Below are 19286 nucleotides of genomic sequence, written 5' to 3' on the forward strand. Positions count from 1 at the left end.
CTTTCAACAGATTGGCTGGTTGGTGAATTGATTTTTTTTTTTTTTTTTGCGAAGCAAGCAGCCTGCTTCCCTCTTTGTGAGTGGGGTCCTGGACCTGGCACTCCCCCTTTGGCAGAGTCACAGAGGGGAATTGGACACAGCACAGGCACATGGGGTTCCCTGCACATGGGGTTCCCTGTACATGTGAAACCCAGCTATGCACCTCCCAGTCCTGCAGTTAATGGATCCCAATGAAAGAAACCTTGCCTCTATGTATCCACTTTACCTGTAAGTGGTAAAGTGAGATACAGGCTGGAGAAAAACAAAATGTTTGCTTAATATTATTCTGTAATATTTTACAAGAAAGTAAATTGAGGAGCTCATGAATTTCCATCTAAGCCAAAGTATGAGATAAATGATAATAGCTGAATTCCTTCCTTAATCTACCCCGAGAGGACTCAACCACTGCTCTATACCCACAAATACTTAGTAGAGACTTATTTATAGCTTCTTTTCAATAATTCTACCAGTTGATTATCTTCAGGTCTGATGGAACAGTTCGGTGCATCTACTAACACTTTCCTTCAGTCGTTTGTTTACTTGGGTGTTTTACAACTTGTTATCAATATTTTTTGTCCTCTAGAGAACACGTGCTTGGTGTCCAATGGAAACCAAGTCAAGGTGATATTATCAGCACGACATATAAACTTATTGAATCCCAGATCACTCAAGCAGGTTAAAGCTGTTGCCTGGAGAGACCACAGGGAAGATAAAGTGCAGCAGAAATGCACTGGGCTGAGGGCACAGCCCAGCCCTGGCTTTCCCCTGTTCCTCTGAGGCAGTTAGTTGCTCCCCTGCACCTGCCCCTGACACCAAGCCTGCCCTGGCCAAATTCTTCAACTGAAGATCTCGTTGGAGATTAGAGGGACTTCCTGCCTCTTGCGTAGCTGTAGGTAGCCTAGCAATCACTGAAGACTGCTGCAACAGCTGCATAATATTGGAACCAAGCCCTAAGTTTTCTTAACCCTTTCCCTCCTAGGCTGCACTGCCAGACCCCCACTTCCATCCCCAGCCCTTTAGATCCCAGTGGACCACAGTGCCATCTTGTGGTCAGTAGGTGAAGTTTCATCATTGTTTCTTCTGCAATGGCCCAAGGAATGCTGGGAAGTGAGCTGGGAGATTATTCCAGAAGAGCCATCCCCATCCAGCAGTTTTTATGATCAGTTTTCCTAAACCCTCTTCCCAACCCTAGTTCTAACCCTGACTATTGCTTTGAGTTACCAAGCTTAATATCCGACCCTCATTCTGAATAAGTTTTATCACATTGTTCCAGTTTATAGTCTTAAGTTTTTCTCCCTTAAAACTACCAGGTAAAGAAAGAGGAACAGAATGAGAGGAATGAAATAAAATAATATTTGGTTTTAAACAGGAAGAAAACAGAGACGTTAAAGTATGAAGAGATTATTTAATCTGAATCACTACAGATAAGCAAAAATGTCCTCCAAAAATGACAATGTTACCCCAAAAATATAGATCAGCAAAAGATGAAGTCAAATGTGTATTAATAAAAAAGTAACATTGAAATATACAACATGATACCTCTTACAAGGCAACAAGCCACGATGGAGGAAGCGGTACCTAATGCAGAAAACAAAGATGGACATAATTCAGACCAGCAAAGGGCCTGCACAGGAAACGATCAACTTGTACAATGCACATCCACTGATCTGAGCAGCAAAGGGGGTAGAGATGATTCTGGAAGAGGCAGAGGGGCGGTGGGAGATGAGGACACGCTGGTGCAAAATAATTTCAGAAGGAAGCAAATCAGCCAGGGGACTGGGGATCACATGACTTTTCTTTCTCCTGTCTCCTCTGACAGCTGAACTGGACCAGGGATTTGCACCAGCACCCCAAATAGATGTCCCTGGGATTTGCTCCTCCTCAGATTCCATGGATGAACTCCTAGTCCTTCCTCATTGAGCAAGGTCTGAAGGAGATGTCATGTCTTCCTCTCCTTCAATCTCACAGTATTGGGGATTGGCATAGACCTCTCAATTGGCATCAACCTCTCTCATGACATGCTCACATGCCCTCTAACTGTGCCTTTTCATTTCCTCTAGACTGAAAATTAGAGGTGAGCTATGAAACTTACCACTTTATCATAGGATATGTAAGTGACTGCTTTGAAAACTATTGCTGTTTCTTTCACTGTCTTAGTTTGTATATGAACAGGAAAAAAGGCACAATTTTGTAATGTAACTTAACCACAAAAACCTTCACAAGTGCCAAAAACAATATAACTACCAAGGGATTGGTGAAATGGCAAAATAAAACAAAAAAAAGTTTTGTCAAATAGTTTAAAAGAGGCCCAGAATCCCAGTCCCTCTTATACTAACGTAATTCTGGCCTCCCTCTACCTAAAGAACAGACACAGCCATTCCTGTGCCCTGCACCTGGCAGGAAAGCCCTCCTGGAACCTGTGGGGAGCTGGGGAGGATGAGCCTTGGTGATTCTGCCCCAGAGCAGGGATACTCTGGGACCTCTGGACAAACACCATGGACTGAGATGGAGAGCGGTCATACTCAATCTTAGAGAGAAGAATATGTAGGGTGTCACCATTCTGATCTCTCTGCCAAATGTAAAACCAGAGTCATTCCTGACTGGCATGGAGCTGCTTAGTTTCCAAAGCAAATTACTCCTTGTTTCAGGATCTGTTGATACCAAGCAAGAACAGTGGTGCTGTAAGCGGTTCACAACTCGGAGTTGCTGCTTGCCCATCTCTGTTCCCAGCGACTCTAGCACCTCAATATTCCACTCTAGGAAAGATAATTTGAAAATAATGAATTTGTTCAGTGATACCTTTAGTTACATTCAATATAGTTGTTGCCAAGACCTCCAGAAAATGCATTCTGCCCTGAAGGCCAAGGCGAAGACACCCACACCTTGCTTGGAGCAGCAGTGAGTTGGCTCTGTGGACTCCTAGAACACATGGGCCGTGATTATTTTCACCACCTACATTTGCAGTCACTGTGTTTCAGGGATGAATCTCTGATATTTTTCTACCCAAAGGACAGCTGAGGTCCAAATCTGCTTCCCGCCCATGAAAGGTGAGGAGCAAGGACAGGCCTCTGTTCAGGGTCTCCAGGAGCTGCCAGGAGGGAGAGGAGGAGGTTTGTGAGCAGGAAGCAGGCAACCATGCCACGCTGTGGCTAAGCTGCTGGCACAGAGATACACGGCAGAGTCCTCCTGCTCTGTGCGCTGGATCTTCAGAGTGGAGAAGGATCCCCCAGTCCTCTCTGCAGAGAACCGATCACTGGGCAGCCCTGATTTGTCTTGTTGAACTTCATACTGGAAATAAGTCAGATACTCTGGGCTCTGCCCCAGGGTCCCTCGGTACCAATACAGCATTTCATGACCCGAAATTGGATCACACCTGAAAGCTATATCCAGTCCCCTCTTTGTGACTTTGTACCTGGGGGACTGGGAGACTCCAGCACCTGTGTGATCTGTGAAAATAGAATTTGGCAACAGAATAAGGAAAAACATTTGTAGTCCTATCACATACATACACACATAACACACATACACGCACACACACACACACACACACACCGCTACACACAGAGATCAAAGGAAACTAATTGGTGTTCTGAGGACTCACCTGTCCCTAGGAAACCCAGGACCACCCAGCAGAGGAGCCTGGTGCCCATGGCAGGGTCAGACAGAGTGAGGGCTTTATCAGATCAGTGTCACTGTGAGCAGGAGCAGAGGAGGAGGGATGTCCTTGTCTCCACAGGGCAGTTCCCAAGTGACATCACTTCCTCTCTCAATCTACAGGACCTCAGGTCACAGGTTTTATATCAGAACACACTTGGGTGATACTTTAAGTATTTATAAGTTCCTTTTAAATAACATCAATGCCTGGCTCATTGCTTTGTGCTCCAGAACTGTCTGGACCCAGAGGCCTCATGCTGCATCTCTGCGTTGATCTCCTCATCCCACAGCCACTCTCTCTCTCTCTCTCTGCTGGGCATGTCCTGCAGGAGGTGACAACAGTGCCACCTACACAGGGCAGCAAGGGGTGAGCTCATTGTCTTTCCTGCAAATCAGGGTCCCTTGTGACATCCCCATTCATCCCCAGCCGCCTCCATTCCCCCAGCCACAGATGCCCAACAGTATTCTCCCATCGCATGGGTTCCCTCATTAGCTAAACCTCATGCCTTTCCTTTGGGACCATTTCCCACCTTTGTTAACTATAATTCAGAAAAGATGCCTTGGTAGCAAACACACAGCGACTGTTTTTCATATTCCTGTTCTAAAAGATTTCTTTAAAAAAAAAAAAATCTCACCTTGAAGGAGAATGGCAATTGAGCTAATGGTTATTTTTAACCACTATCTTGACTCACTGTGGTTCTCTACCTATTCCCATGGGAGGTATTTCTCTTTCCTTTCTGACTGCTTTCAAAATCTTCTCTTTGTCTCCCATGTTCTACAATTTCCCTATGACTTGACTATTTGTCTTACTTGAGATTCATTTTGATTCTGGAAACTCTGAATTTAGGTCTTTAAACATCTCTAAAAATTTCTCGGCTAACATCTCGTAAATATCACCTCGTAACATTCTACCTATTTTATCTGGTTGAAACTTCAATTATATGCAAGAAAAAATGAGAAATTATGAGAAAATTTTCACACATGTTCTAGTATATGGAAAACATCTATTTTGTCTTCTCTGTTCTTTCACTTCTTTCACATTTCACTTTAATTATCTGTGCTGCATTCTAGACACTTCTTCAGATCCATCTTTGACGTCTCTTTGGGAGCAGCGAACCAGCTGCTTGGCTTTGCATTTTGTTGTCAGTGATTGTATGACTCATTTCTAGAGATGATATTTGACAATTTTAATGAAAGTTACTTGGTGGTTTTGGACATTCTCTTTTTCCTTTTTCAGTTCCCCTCATGTTCAGTTCTCCAAACATTAATATCTGATAATGCCAACATTTCAAGTATTTGGGTTTGCACTTCAAACTTTTGTTGTTTGTGCTCATGCTTCCTCATTGCTATGTCCTGATGTTCTTCATACTGGGAATCTATTTGTTCCATGATAGTCTGTGAAATTCCAGAGAGGCCCAGACTGAAAATGCAGTAAGAGTCTGTCATTTTGGCAGGCATCTCCAGTCTAACTCGCAAGTGTATGGGGCCGAAAACTGTCTGCTGCACTCTGGGCTGCCAAATACACCCACGACATAGGCTGGAAGGGTCAGAAATGCTCTCTGGACAGTGCCAAGGAAGGACTCAGAAGAGAATTCAAATTTTCTAATTCTTTTAAATAAAACTCTTCATAAATAAATCCCTTTAAGCAGTGTAGTCATCTTGACATTTTCTTCCAAGGGACAATTTTATATATTTATATATATAACCTCTGGGTGGAGGGAGACTTCAGACACAGGATTAAAAGAAAGTTAGTAGCCAGGGTCTGGAACATCTACATACAAATTGTGTCCACATTCACACCTGGGCAGCAAAGGTGTCCCAGAAAGGAGTCCAGGGACTATGGAAGTTTGAGAACTTGTATGATCCGATGCCTTAATCTGGGAGCATCTATCCTGCGCTGAGTTGTGTTAAGTCAGCATTGCAAAGGCAAGAGTCTGCCTTTTCCAGAATGCCATTTCTTTTATCATGCTGGGTTAGAGATGGTCATGTACGCACGTGCACACACACACACACACACACAATCACACACATAAACACACACATATGCCTCTCTGTGTATACCTTTGTGTGTCTGTATATATATACAGACACACACACACACACACACACACACACACTCACACACATTTAATATAAAAATTGCCAAATCTATGGACATCCCTACTTATTTCCTTTCTTCTCAAACCCAAAACTTCAAAAAATAACCTAGATATCAGAATTGTATTTGGAGACTTCACACTCTTTCAAATCACAAAGCATAACATATTTCAAATTGGAAATTCCCATACCGACTGACAAATGGGCTTGAAGAAACAAACGCTCTTATGCTTGCTCAATAGGAGAATACTAGTCTGTCAACCCACAGAAAACCATCTCAGGCACAGAGCGACTTATTAACACTCATCTATCCTGTGCCCTGGCCTGGGTAACTGGGAACCTCTGTATGAAAACATGAGGACCTAAAGTTCTAGCATCAAGGATTTGTTTTACCATTGCCCAATTTAAGACACTGATGGAAGCAAAATACTCAGTTTACTGTTTAGGTCCAACTTATACAAAGTAAAATGAATATTCTTTACTCTAAAATCATATGTTGTCCTTTGAGTACATTATAAGGTCACATAAATCGTGAATTAAACCTACTGGGCTAAACTGGGCTAGAAGAAAGAGCTTTTTTCTGGAAAGGCCAAGTTTCAAGGGTTAGTCAATGTGGTGCAGGAAGGAGGCTGGTATACGAAGTATTTTTCCTTGTTAGAAGATTCTGGGATGTGTGATATCCTGGGTACTCAGCAGATCTGGGGGAAGGGTGGTCAGGCAGATAATACCAGGGACTGAATGTTGTTAGTAGGACTGTCCTGGGAAATTGTCTTTCAACCATCTGAGACATGTTTTGGGCTCTTTTGCCCTCTCTGCTCTGTCCTGTTTGGGCCCAGGTCTCTACATGGGGAGAAGGCATTGCTATAGCATACTATTCTTGTCATCTTAACAGAAATGCAGGGCAATTTCTGCAGATCTGAGGATTTCACTTTGTGTGGCCATCAAATCATTGAGCTGATCAGCTACGAATTCATGAGGCACATTTCTGATCCTGCAGAGCCCAAAGGGTAACCAGAGCACTTGCTTTGGGTATAACAGAACTGGGTCCAGGAAGGCAGCTAAGGTGAGATTCCCTCCCACTGCTTCCACGGGTCACAGTGCTGTGACCAGGGGTCTGATGTCCATGCAACTCCAGCAGGATGGAAGGTCAGGAAGGAGACAGAAGCGGGAGGCAGAGTGCTGCCTCAGGGTGGAGGGAGACTGCAGGCACAGCATTAAAAGGAACGTTAGTAGCCAGGACCTGGAACATGTACATACAAATTGTGTCCACATTCACCTGAGCAGCAGAGGTGTCCTCAGGTGAGGAGTCCAGGGACCGTGGCAGGTTGAGACAGTTGTGTGATCCGATGCCTTAATCTGGGAGAATGTATCCTGTGCCAGATTGTGTTAAATCAACTTTGCAAAGGCAAGAGTCTGCCTTTCCCAGAATGCCATTTCTCTTATCATGCTGGGTTAGAGATGGTCAATATGTTTGTGTAACATTTGGAAGACAGACGTAAAACTGTGACTATTACACTTGGCAGGTCATTGTGCTCAGACAGCGAGAGTCAGTGACCAGCAGATGCAGAGGCATCCAACAGACCTAGGAAACCCTGTTCCTTCTGCACCCTGGGTCCAGTTCATCTTCCTAAATGTTGGCCAAAAGCAGCCAGGCTGCCCCCCGTATTTGGCAGTGCACCCACAGGGGTGGCCCCACACAGAGGCAACAGCTTCCCCAGAAGGAGATTTCCTTGGAATTTTCCCGTGCTCCTGGGTGAAGGTTCCACTGCATGGCCTGGCATGCTCTGACCCTCTCATGTCCCTGCCACTCCAGCCTATCCTGCCCAGAGCTCCAGGAGCTCTGGATACAGACTGGCTCCCTAACCTTCTGACTTCTTCCTCCAGACCTTCTCTTCCTCCTACATATGCACAAGGTCCAATTCTGATCATTAATCTGTTACACTCTCAAACTTATAGTGGCTCTGTTTTATTGACACAAGCCTAATGAAGATTTTCTTACCAGAAGTGGTTTCAAGGAACAACTTTTAAGGATTGAATTCTAGAAGTGGATCTCTGATCTGTTTAGAATTGATGTGGGGAAAGATCTGAAGGAGATCACAGAGGCCTGGAGGACGTCTGGTGCTGCAGCAGCAAGAGGAAGCCTTGAACCAGGTGTGGCCACCATGATAGTGATTCCCCATCGATTTCTAAGACCCACCTGAGCCCGGCAATCAAAGGGGTGGGCTTTCTTGAACTTAGTGATAGATCTCTGCCAGGTTACAACAGATGTAGCACGTTCTTGTTATTGATTCGTCCACCCACTCATCACTCAGCCTGTCATTCATTCATCCATTCTCAGTGAAATGGGTCTATGTGCCAGGCACCTAGGTTGGTAAATGCAGCAGGCACAGCCTTAGCTTTCGTGGCCTTAAAAATTGGGTGGGAAGCAAAAATGATCAGACAAGTGTCTGAGAAAGCCCAACCATGCTAAAAGTTAGTAACAGACACATGATTCTCTGAGAGCTTATTAGAGGAAAATTGATCTCAGCGGAGAGGCGAGGGAGTGCTTCCTGCAGGAAGGGCTGTTCATACCGAGATCTGAAGCACAGGTAGGAGTTGGACACTGCAGAAAGGAAGCCTCCAGCCCAGGGCAGAGGAAATAGCCTTTGAAGTTTCTGTGATCGGAAGGAAGGAGGCACAGAAGAGGGGCTCCCCTCATGGCTGCAGTAGAGAGGGGCAGGGGGGCAAGGGGAGGAGAAACCCAACAAGACCTTGTGGGGATGACTGCCCAGGTAGGAAAAGTGGGCCACAGGAGAGACCACGTGAGGGTGGGGGCTGGGGGAAACCCTAGAGAGAGGAAGCGACAGGGTCACCAGGAAGAGACGCTGGTCAAGATGGATCTGAAATACAAATCCTGCTTCATCATGTGGGCCTCGGACTCAGGATGATGAGAAAAAAAGTAAGAGCTGGGGAAGCCCTGGCCCCACCCCAAAAAGACAGCTTAGAGGAAAGAGCAGGGAAAGCAACAAAGGAGACATCTGAGGGCCTGCGACCCCTGGCTGAGACTGCCTGCAGAGGCACCTGGCACCCGCCCAGGCTCACACTGCCCGGGCCACTCGGGGTTCCAAGGTTCCTGGTGCAGACTCTGCCCAGGGCATCCCTAAGTCTTGGGTGGGAGAGGAGGGCAGAGCCTCCCTGCCTTTATGTGCAGAGAGGAGACGGCTGTGCAGCACTGTGGAGGCACTGATGGCACAGAAGTACACAGATGTCTGGAAGAGAGCAGCTGCCTCCAGCCTGAGCGGGAAATCCTCTCTGTTTGATCTGGAGACATTGTAGCCATGGTGGACTTCTCCTTTGTCAGTGATACCTTCATCAACTGAGTAATAAATCAACCTCAGCCCCATGCCTGGGTCTTGTCGATACCAGTACATGCAGTCATAGTTCACATCCTGGGCACACTGCAGCGTCATGCTCTGTCCTTTCTTCAGGACCTGGAATTTTGGGGTCTGAGTGACACCAGCATTCACTGGACCTGCAAAGAAGGAGAACAAATCCAATGCTGCCGCCCAGTGGGAAAGCTCTGGGCCTTGATATTCGTGCAAGGGGCCCTTCCCAGGATCCACCTGCCCACAGGAGACAAAAGGCCGCCGAGCACAGGAGGCCGATGCTCATGGCAGGTGCTGCAGGATGGAGTCTTCTGGGTCTGTGTGTTGATGAACGGGGAACAGGGCTCTCAAGGGAGTCATTCTGAGACCTCATTCTTCCTGCCTGGGCCCCAGATCCTTCCTGTCAGGAGAGGCCACACCTCTTCTCCAGAGAGTCAAATTCAAAATAAATGCGCTAGTGAGTAGCTGGGATTACAGGCATGCGCCACCAGGAGGCGGAGGTTGCGGTGAGCCGAGATCGCGCCATTGCACTCCAGCCTGGGTAACAAGAGAGAAACTCCGTCTCAAAAAAAAAAAAAAAAAAAAAAAAAAAAAAAAAAATATGCGCTAGTGAACAGCTGAGAAAGAGAAGAACGCATATGTCTGAATTGAAACAAGTCTACAAAATTTTCATGACATTTTGTAAACAGTTTGTAATTCAATGTAAATTTTATTTCTTCAGTGATATAATTAATATTCTGGCATTTGTTATCTACATGGTGCTGTAGTCTAGACTCTTAGGGAAAACCCTCAAGTCTTCCTGGTGTTTTTGATTCCTGTATCCCAAATACTCCTTCAAGTATCCTTTTCTAATTTGCTTAATTAACCATAATCCTATTTAAAAATCCTTTGTCTATATTGGTTTTCTCTGTTACCAAGTTTCCCAATACCAGAGGCAGGCTCATCAACATTGGAGGAGTTGTTTTGCTCTGTTTCTTGTCAACTCACTGACAGATGGGACTCCTGACAAGCCCAGATGAGCACCTTCAGCTCCACCCAGGACTCTTGCTTTCCATGCCTGGGGTGAGATCATAGCAGGTAGAACCACCTCACACTGCTGACCATTCTGTCCGTGTGGACGATGGTGGTCAAACTAGCATTGCCCATGACGTATAGGGACAAAGATGGCCTGATGTGTGAGGGACCTGGGGAGAAAGGGCAGACTTTAGGGTAAGGAAGAATGCTCTGTTTTTATTTGAGATGTCCTGTTTCATAGGGAGTATCCCTTCGTGCAAGACTGCTGCCATTTATTTAGTAATAAACAGGAGCTCAAATAACATATCTTGGTGCACAGAGCCCCACACTTAGTAGGGCGCCACATTCAGTATAACATTGTCATATTCTTCAAATTCTTAACAATATTTGAACAAAGGGAATGCCACTAGGTTGTATGGCTGGTTCTGAGCACATAATTTTGTTTTATATTCTGCTCACGTTCCCAGGTACTGTTTTCCTTTTTTAGCACAAGCCCATGACCAGGGTCTGGGTCACTCAGCATCAGTGAGACTTTGGAGAGAAGAATACAAAAGTTAAAGTTACAGCAAAGGACCACCTGGTGCTGTTATCCAGGTGGAGTCCAACAAGCCCGTGAGTGGGTGCCATATATGTGCCCAGGATTTCTCAGGTCCAGAAAACAGAGGGACACACAGCAAAAGAGCTTGGTGCCCAGGCAGGGCCAGAACAGAAAGGGGGATTTTCTAGCTCAAGGCTCAGGTTTTATAAGTTGGACACTTGGGGTCAAGGAAGAGAGAACCCTTTTCCCAACGTGACATTATCTCTCAATGGAGTCACTATTGCCTATGGTTCGTTTGGCCCCAGTGCACTCTATGTGCTCAGGAAGCAGAGCTAAATCACAGTTGAATGTTGTCTGATGGAAACTCAAAATAATGTCCTCAGAGATGATTAATTTTTGTCGGAATATCATTATAAAGTAATTTCAGTGAATGAGTGTATGAGAAAAAATAATGAAAATGAATGAACAAATTATGTGGAAGAAGCCTCTTCTAGCGGGGAAAAGTTTTGGTGTCATTCCATCATCTTGTCTGTCTCCACAGGTTTGTCCCTAATGTGAATCAGGTATCTCTCAGAATTCTGAAAGTGTTCAAAACCCTTCTAAAGCCGTAAATACCTTTAAATTTTTTTTCAATTTTACTTTAAGTTCTGGGATACACGTGCAGAATGTGCAGGTTCGTTACATAGGTATACATGCACCATGGTGTTTTCCTGCACCTATCAACCCATCATCTAGATTTTAAGCTCCCCATGCATTAGTATTCATCCTGATGCTCTCCCTCCACTCACCCCCACCCCTCTGACAGACTCTGGTGTGTGATGTTCCCCTCCCTGTGTCCATGTGTTCTTATTGTTCAACTCCCACTTATGAGTGAGAACATGCAGTGTTTGGTTTTCTGTTCCTGTATTAGTTTGCTCAGAATGATGGCTTGGAGCTTCATCCATGTGCCTGCAAAGGACATGATCTCATTCTTTCTTATGGCTGCATAGAATTCTATGAAGTGTATGTGCCACATTTTCTTTATTCAGTCTATCATTGATGAGCATACCCATAAATATCTTTAGAAGCATCTTTCTCTCTTGAATATTTACCTGTGTAGTGGAGTGGAAGTGTTTTAATAGTTAGAAATTGTACATTTCCATTAAAAATATTCCTGAGCAAAACCATTCCCTGGTGATAAATATCACTGGTTGTCAGGGATGGAGAGAGGCATTCCAGAGGCGAATGAGGAAACTGTGATCAAAATGTTTGACATCTTAATAAGGGTGGGGATTAGAAGAGTCTATACATATATGTTGCTCAAAAATCACAGATCTGTTCATTTAAAATGTGTAATGCTATGTATATATTAATAAAGTTGATTTTTAAATATCTGAGGAGATATGTATGCTACATTATTCAGTTAATTTCATGTAAGGAATCATCAGGTACATATATTTCCACTTCTGTGAATTCTAAGTTCTCAGCTTAAGATTTGGAGGCAGAATGTATCTGAATCTGCCTTTGTGTATGGCGAAGGTGGAAGAGACTGAGATTAACAAAGGGAATCAAGATATTTAGATTCCTATTATAGACTAGATATTTTATAATACTAAGCTCTGTATGCAGCCCTGTAGATGGACTGTGTTAGTCTCATTTTATAAATTAACAAAACAAAAAACAAACAGCCGAACCTGTCAAGAGCTGGTCTCCGGTAGTGATGAGCTGGTGTTAGAATGGGAGTCAGGGCTGGGTGCCATGGCATCTCTTCAGAGTCCTTTCCCTACACTGTCTTCAGGGTAAACTCATCTCTCTGTATGATGTTATTGGAGCCAGCAGGTCTCAAAGGGATATAGGAAGCAAATACTCTGATTTTAAAATGTAGGCATCTCACTTTATGAAAATGCCTCATAGCACAGAGCTATGAACAGAGGGCTTAGAAACTGACAAGTCAGAGTTGGACCCCGAGAACTACATTCTAATAGCCATTTAATGTGATTATATTATTTAACCTATGGGTCAATTCCCTACTGTCTGTAAAATGAGAATAGGATTTGTGTCTCAAAGCTTTTTCTGACAGGTGAATTACTAATTAATTGAAATTTTGCAAGTGAAGGACTTCTATTCTGTGTATAGTAAAATGACAATAAAGGATGGAAATATGATTTTTTTCTGGGTCTTCTCCATGCAGCATAATTGAGCCACTGATTTACTCAGAGCTTGCCGCTCTGCAAACGACCCTGCCACTCACGTAACACATGGTTTTATAGAAACAGTCAAATACTGTACGTTTAATACCTCAGACCTTAAATGTGGTATATACACACAAGGAAATAATGTCAAAAAAGAAGAAAATCCAGCCTTATTTGGCATTGTGGATGAACCTGGAGGACATTATGGCAAGTGAGTAAGTCAGGCACAGAAAGACAAATACTGCACGACTCTACTTTTATGAGGCAACCTAAATTGTCAAGCTCATGAAAGTAAAAACTAGAACATTGGCTTCCAAGGGCTAAGGGGTGAGGGAAATGAGGAGTTGCTATCAAGAGATATAAAATTCCATTAAGCAGGACAAGGAAGTTCTAGAGGGCTACTGAACAGCCTTGTGTCTGCAGACTACAATACTGTACTGTATAATTAAAAGCCAGTTAAGAGGATAGATCTCATGTTAAATGTTCTCACTATTTTTTTTAAAAAGCTGATAAAAGGAGGTAGGTAACTAAAGAGACATATTTTTAAAAAAAGAAAATTTGTTTAATTCAGAAACATTAAAGTACCTTGAATTAACAAACTAATTCAATAAACAAATTTCAAAATAATTCAACAAATAAATTTTAATATTAATTGCCTTAATACTGTCAAACGCAAGAAACGTACTTCCTTCATTTAAAAAAAAAAGTCTTATCTGGTTTTTTTAAATTTAATTTTTTGTTTCATTTTGAAATTTATGTGACACAATCTCTTGTACAAAGCAGGGGGCTTAAAATGTTTACAAAATCAATAAATTAGTGAATAACTGTTATTTGTGTTTATTCCCCTCATGATAAATTACATCAGGTACAGGAAAACTACACTTTCCTTTAAAAGCATCCCATTTCCTTTGCTGTTCACTGAGAAAACTCTTTCTTCACACAGCTTTCATAAAAGAGATCACAGGGCCTCATTCATAGGACAGTCCCGGTGCAGAAAATTGCACCCCTCTCTTTTGTCACAATGAAAGATGAATGAATGTGTTTAGCATGGAAGTTATATGTTACTTGGACTTTTCAGCAAAGAGTATAATGATCATATGTGACACATGACTTTCTCCTCCTGCTAATGGAGACCTGGAAAGGGAAGACTATGTGAGAGAACAAACCTGCAGCGTGGGGACGGGGATAGAAGTATTGGAGGAACAGACTTCAGCCAGTTATCTTCTTTTCAATTAACCATTTATTGATGCATATCAGATGTACATATTTTTTAGGTAGATGTGATCATTGGTACATTCATATAATCAAATCATGGTAACTGGGTTAGGCATCACCTTAAATATTTGTCTTTTCTTTACCTTAGGAACATTTGAATGATTCTCTTCTAGCTATTTTGAAATGCAGAATTGGTTGATGTTGACCATAGTGACACTACTACTGGTCTACCAACGCCAGGCCTGCTTCTTCCACCTAAGGGTATATGAGGCCCAGGAAATCTGTTTCAGTCAAATGTATAAACAGGTAAAATAATACTTATTTTGCATGATTTCTGTCAGAATCAGAACAGATCTACAGAAGCAGCAGAGGGTACCTGGGAAACACCTGTCAGATCACCAGATCCTGAGCCCCTCTGGCTGCTAACAGCCCATCCATGGTCTTTTTCTGAGTGGGGGCAGGAATGTTTTGGCATTTCCATAGTAAACTTGCCTTTCTCCTTACCTCCTCTGCAGGCCATCCCTTGCCCACTGTACCTTTAGGCAGGCCCCTGGCTCTGCTACCCTATGTGCCATTCCTTCCCTGCAGGGCACTGAAACTAAAGGTGGGGCAGGTAGAGCACAGCATCCACATGCCCAGGTCACACCTGCCCACCACTGTCTCTGCCCTGACACTGATTCCCAAGTCCTTGATGCCCCAGCCCCTTCACCCTCCCTGGCCAGACAGACACAGTGATATTCCCTCATTGGCACAAACTGAGGCCTCTCGCACCCCTACCCCTCCCTGGACAGTGAGGAGTCTGTGTTTAACTCAGAACCCACTCTGAACTCAAAAGGTCCCCAGCTGATGCTAGCAAGTATCCAGGCCTTCCCTTCAGTCTTCCTGTTTTGGGTCACCTGCCCTCCCCTCCCCAGGGTTCCCTGCAGCACTGCAGAGACATAGCACCTCCAAGTGGCTATAGATCCATAGTCTCAGAGATTCCCACCTTCTGACCTGATGAGCTCTGATTGTCCAAGCCAGTAACAGAGACCCCTGCATCCCGCTCCTGCAACCCCTACCCTCTCACATATACCCTCTCTAAGCTTTCTCAGATAAGCTGATTTAGGGTTAATCTTCAAATCCTCCCTTAGCCAGTAGAGATAATAGGGTACATTAAACAAGATTTTGATTGCAAAATTAGTAGTTGTTATGTCATTGCAATTCATACAATAAGATGGAAGAGAAGAGCCTGAATAAGACAGGGCATATAATTAAACAATGTGAAGATACCCAGCAGAATGATCTTGCAAAAATATTTAATATCTCCTTTTGATTTATAAGACACATGTGTCTTCACATTTTGTATTTAGAGTCACTATTATCAAATTTTAAATAGTGCATTTTATAAAGGGAGTTTTTAGGTTTTACATATTTAGTTCTGAATGTATACAAAGTCTTGAAATAAGCAACCCATCAGCTATAACCTAGGCAGATTGAGTGGTCTGACATTTCCCTTCACTCCCCAGAAGTGCCTGTGAGCTCCCTCAGTGACCCGGGGCCTCTGAGTAATGCAATCCAAAGAGAAACGATTTTCATGTGGATGAATCTCCATGAGAAAACACACGTGTGCACACGCATACACACACAAAAATGCACACAACCACCCACATACACACACTCACACACATACATACACAGTATCTTCTTATTTCAACATGATAAGATTCTGTTACTGAGCACAGCAAATTTTTCTTTCAGTGTTTCAGGTTGATTTCTGAGCTGCATCCCAATGATGTTCCCATGCTCATGAGGATGTGGTTTTGGAAAAGCGTGGTTGTGGTGAGGAATTTCTTTTTCTGGATCATGAAACTGGATAAATACTATTATAACATGTATTTCTTTGTTCCAAAAGGACATTTGCAAATTCCAGCTTTAGATACAGCTTTAGATACTGTGTAGTACTGGTCATTATCCTGACTGGGAAAACACATTTGCTCAGACTACCGCAGAAGTTGTATAGAAACTGAGACTAGCTATAATCATTCTCCATTGTATTTCAGGTAAAAGGAGCCTCTTTTAAAGGGAAAACAGTTAGTAATATGTAATATTTCAGAGCTCTGTATAAGTGAATACTAATTTATTCATTTCATAAACATCGAATAGTCTTTATTATATACCTGAATTTTCCTGTGAATGTAAAGGGAAGCAGATGATAAACTGCAGGGCCAGGGAATGTCAGGGTAAGAAGCAAGTCGGAAGCTAGAAGTGAGTCAGTCCTTGATAGATGAGCAGTGTCTGGCCCCGTCTGGCAAGAATACAGTTTGTTCCAGGCTGTGGAAGGAGTGAGCCCAAATACTCAGGATGTAAAAGCCTGTAAAAACTCTAGCGTCTGTGATTTCCTAACCTGCCGTATTTCCTGCACAACCATTCTTCCCTTTCCCTGGACAGATGAACTTTAGAAGACACGAGCCCCTGGAAAGGCAGGTGAGCTGGGTCAGAGGCTCTGGAAGCTTCAAACTTCTTCATTGCTTATACTATCTGGCAGTATTTAATTTAATTGTTTAATCCCATTCTTGTCAAATGCTAATTTTTAAAAAATAATGTTTCTAAAGTAGTCATTTATTTTGTCATTTTTGTAATACTCAGCACTGTCAATCAGGGTTTTTAATCAGCATGAGATGAGCCCATAATTTCACAGAACTGCAATATTATTCCATCTCAGCAAAGACATGTGCCAATTTCCTCATTATGTATAGCTTGGGTCATGTGCATAATTTCCTTTGGTTGTTAAAAATATTAAAAAGAAATGGAGGACCTCGATATTATCTTTGAAAACCTTGGGTTAGGGAATGCTGCCCTAGCCAGTTCTCACCTCCTCACCTCTTTCTCTCTCTTTCCACCTCTGATCCCTTGATTCCCCTGGAGCTGTTCCAGCCAAAGATTCTAAAGCTAAATTGAAATTACCAGATGATTTTACTGTTTCTTACACTGTCTATCTGTCGTCCGGCCCAGGACAGCAGCTCTAAACAACTTTGTTTTGCACTCACCCCTTTAAATCTATTTATTGATTTGCTGATCCAAAACATGTGATTTTAATACCTTCCTTGTCAGATATACAATATGTGTGTGTGTGTGTGTGTGTGTGTGAATAGGGGTTTTACTCTGTTGCCCAGGCAGGAGTGCAGTGCAATGATCATGGCTCATTTCAGCCTCAACCTTCAGCACTCAAGCGATCCTCTCAACTCAGCCTCCTGAGTAGCTAAGACTGCTGTACCTGGCTAATTTTTTAAAAAATATATTTTTAGAGACAAAATCTCACTGTTTCCCAACATAGTCTTGAACTCCTCACCTCAAGTGATCCTCCCAGCTCAGCCTCCCAAAGTGCTGAGATTACACATGAGCCACAACTCCCGGCCCCATGTGCTTTTAGACACCCTGTGTTTATTCATATTGCTAGTTCCAGAGCAGGCAGTGGAGGAGATCTCATCAGTGTCTTGTGAGTGCACCCAGGCCTTTAGCTATCACCTGGCTTGCTTTATGCAAGATAAAAGCACATGAATCCTGGTAGTCCAAGAGGGGTAGCTTACTTCTAATGTATTAAACTGCCTCTATTACCCACACTGAAGATATCTTTAAGTGTAATGTAAAAATCCATATATAAATGTTACATTGAAATTAGAATAAAAATTTCCACAATCATGGAAAAGAACTTTATTTCACAATAAAGAGCACTTGAGGGGGAAATTTCTGTTCACAGGTTAGAGTGAGAGAAGAGGGCAAAGTAGTTCTGAAGACATAACCATTCTCAAGAGCTCCCACCTTCTGAATGGATGGAGGGCCTCCAAATGGAAGAAGGCAGGGAAACCCACCGTATCAAGGATTAAGGTTTATCCTACCTGTGTGTGAGTTCTGACTCCATATACAATCTGCAAAACACATTTGCTACATTATCTCCTACACAAGATTTTGCATGTTAAAATTGTACCATCTTCTGTCTTTGCCATGCTCCAAACCCACTTAAATATTCTTGCGAGGAGGGAGGAGCAGGAAAGACTTTGCTCAGGACTGCTGGGAGCTGTGGGGAGAAGAGGAAGCACCGGGGTTTCTGCACAGAGAGGGGACGATTCTGCAGCGCTGTGGCTAAGCGGCTTGCACAGATGTACACGGCTGAGTCCCCCTGCTCTGCAGGTTGAATCCTCAGAGTAGAGAACGATCCATCAGGCCTCTCAGCTGAGAATCGATCCTTGGGCATCTGTTCATCATCTATAATAGATCGGCCGCGGAAGTAACTCAGCAATTCCAGTCCCTGCACCAAGGTCTGTCTGTACCAGAAAAGGAGATTGTGGCCTAAAATTGGCTCACACCTCAGAGTCACTGCTTGTCCCATTTCTGTCACCTCATGCTTGGGTGACTGGATAATGCCAGTATCTGTGCATGCTATAAAAGAAGGCAAAAATAGGAAACAGAATAAGGAAAATTAAAGTAGTCATCTGTACAGAGGCCCAGCATGAAGATGATAAGTATGTGAGGACTCACTGGCTACCAGGATACAAAGGGACACACAGAGAGTCCAGGAGTCCATGGCGGCGTGAGAGCAGGTGGGGCACATTCCAGACCAGGGTTCTTATGCACATAAGAAAAAAAAAAAAAAAAGATACTTTGGGACATTTTACTCCCTCAAGGTGCATCTGTCAGTGACATCACTGAATGGGCCACCACCCCCAACTGGAAAACTCCTTTAAGCGGAGGTTACATTTTTGGGAGATGAATCAGGCAGGACTGAACTCAACTGTAATTGATCTGAGATACAGATGCAGACTTGCAGAGATTCCCAGCAGATTTGTTTTGATATTATCAATTCATAATACCTTCTCCAGAACATGCCTTACCTAGGAGCCTGCCAACTACATCCATCTGCACCTCACACTCCAACTGTTTTAAAGATGAACTCATTGTCTTATTGCAAGCCAGCTTCTCGGCCAACTCTCCTATTCCTCTCACTGGTGGCTCTGTGCTCCTAGTCCTTTATATGAACTTAAATGAGTTAGAAGTTAGCATCTGAGTTACCCAGGAAGAGCAAGCATGTCAACCGCGTTGTTAGAGATACAGGAGCCGAGCTGGTGTCCCAAAAGCTCATTAGATTTCAGAGTTTTTCTTTGCAGTGAAAGGCCTCGCTTGAGTTTTTTGATCCTTGAGCTCTAGTAAGTTTGCAAA

This window comes from Saimiri boliviensis, chromosome 10 (assembly GCF_048565385.1).
Source record: "Saimiri boliviensis isolate mSaiBol1 chromosome 10, mSaiBol1.pri, whole genome shotgun sequence".
Taxonomy (NCBI): Eukaryota; Metazoa; Chordata; class Mammalia; order Primates; family Cebidae; genus Saimiri; species Saimiri boliviensis.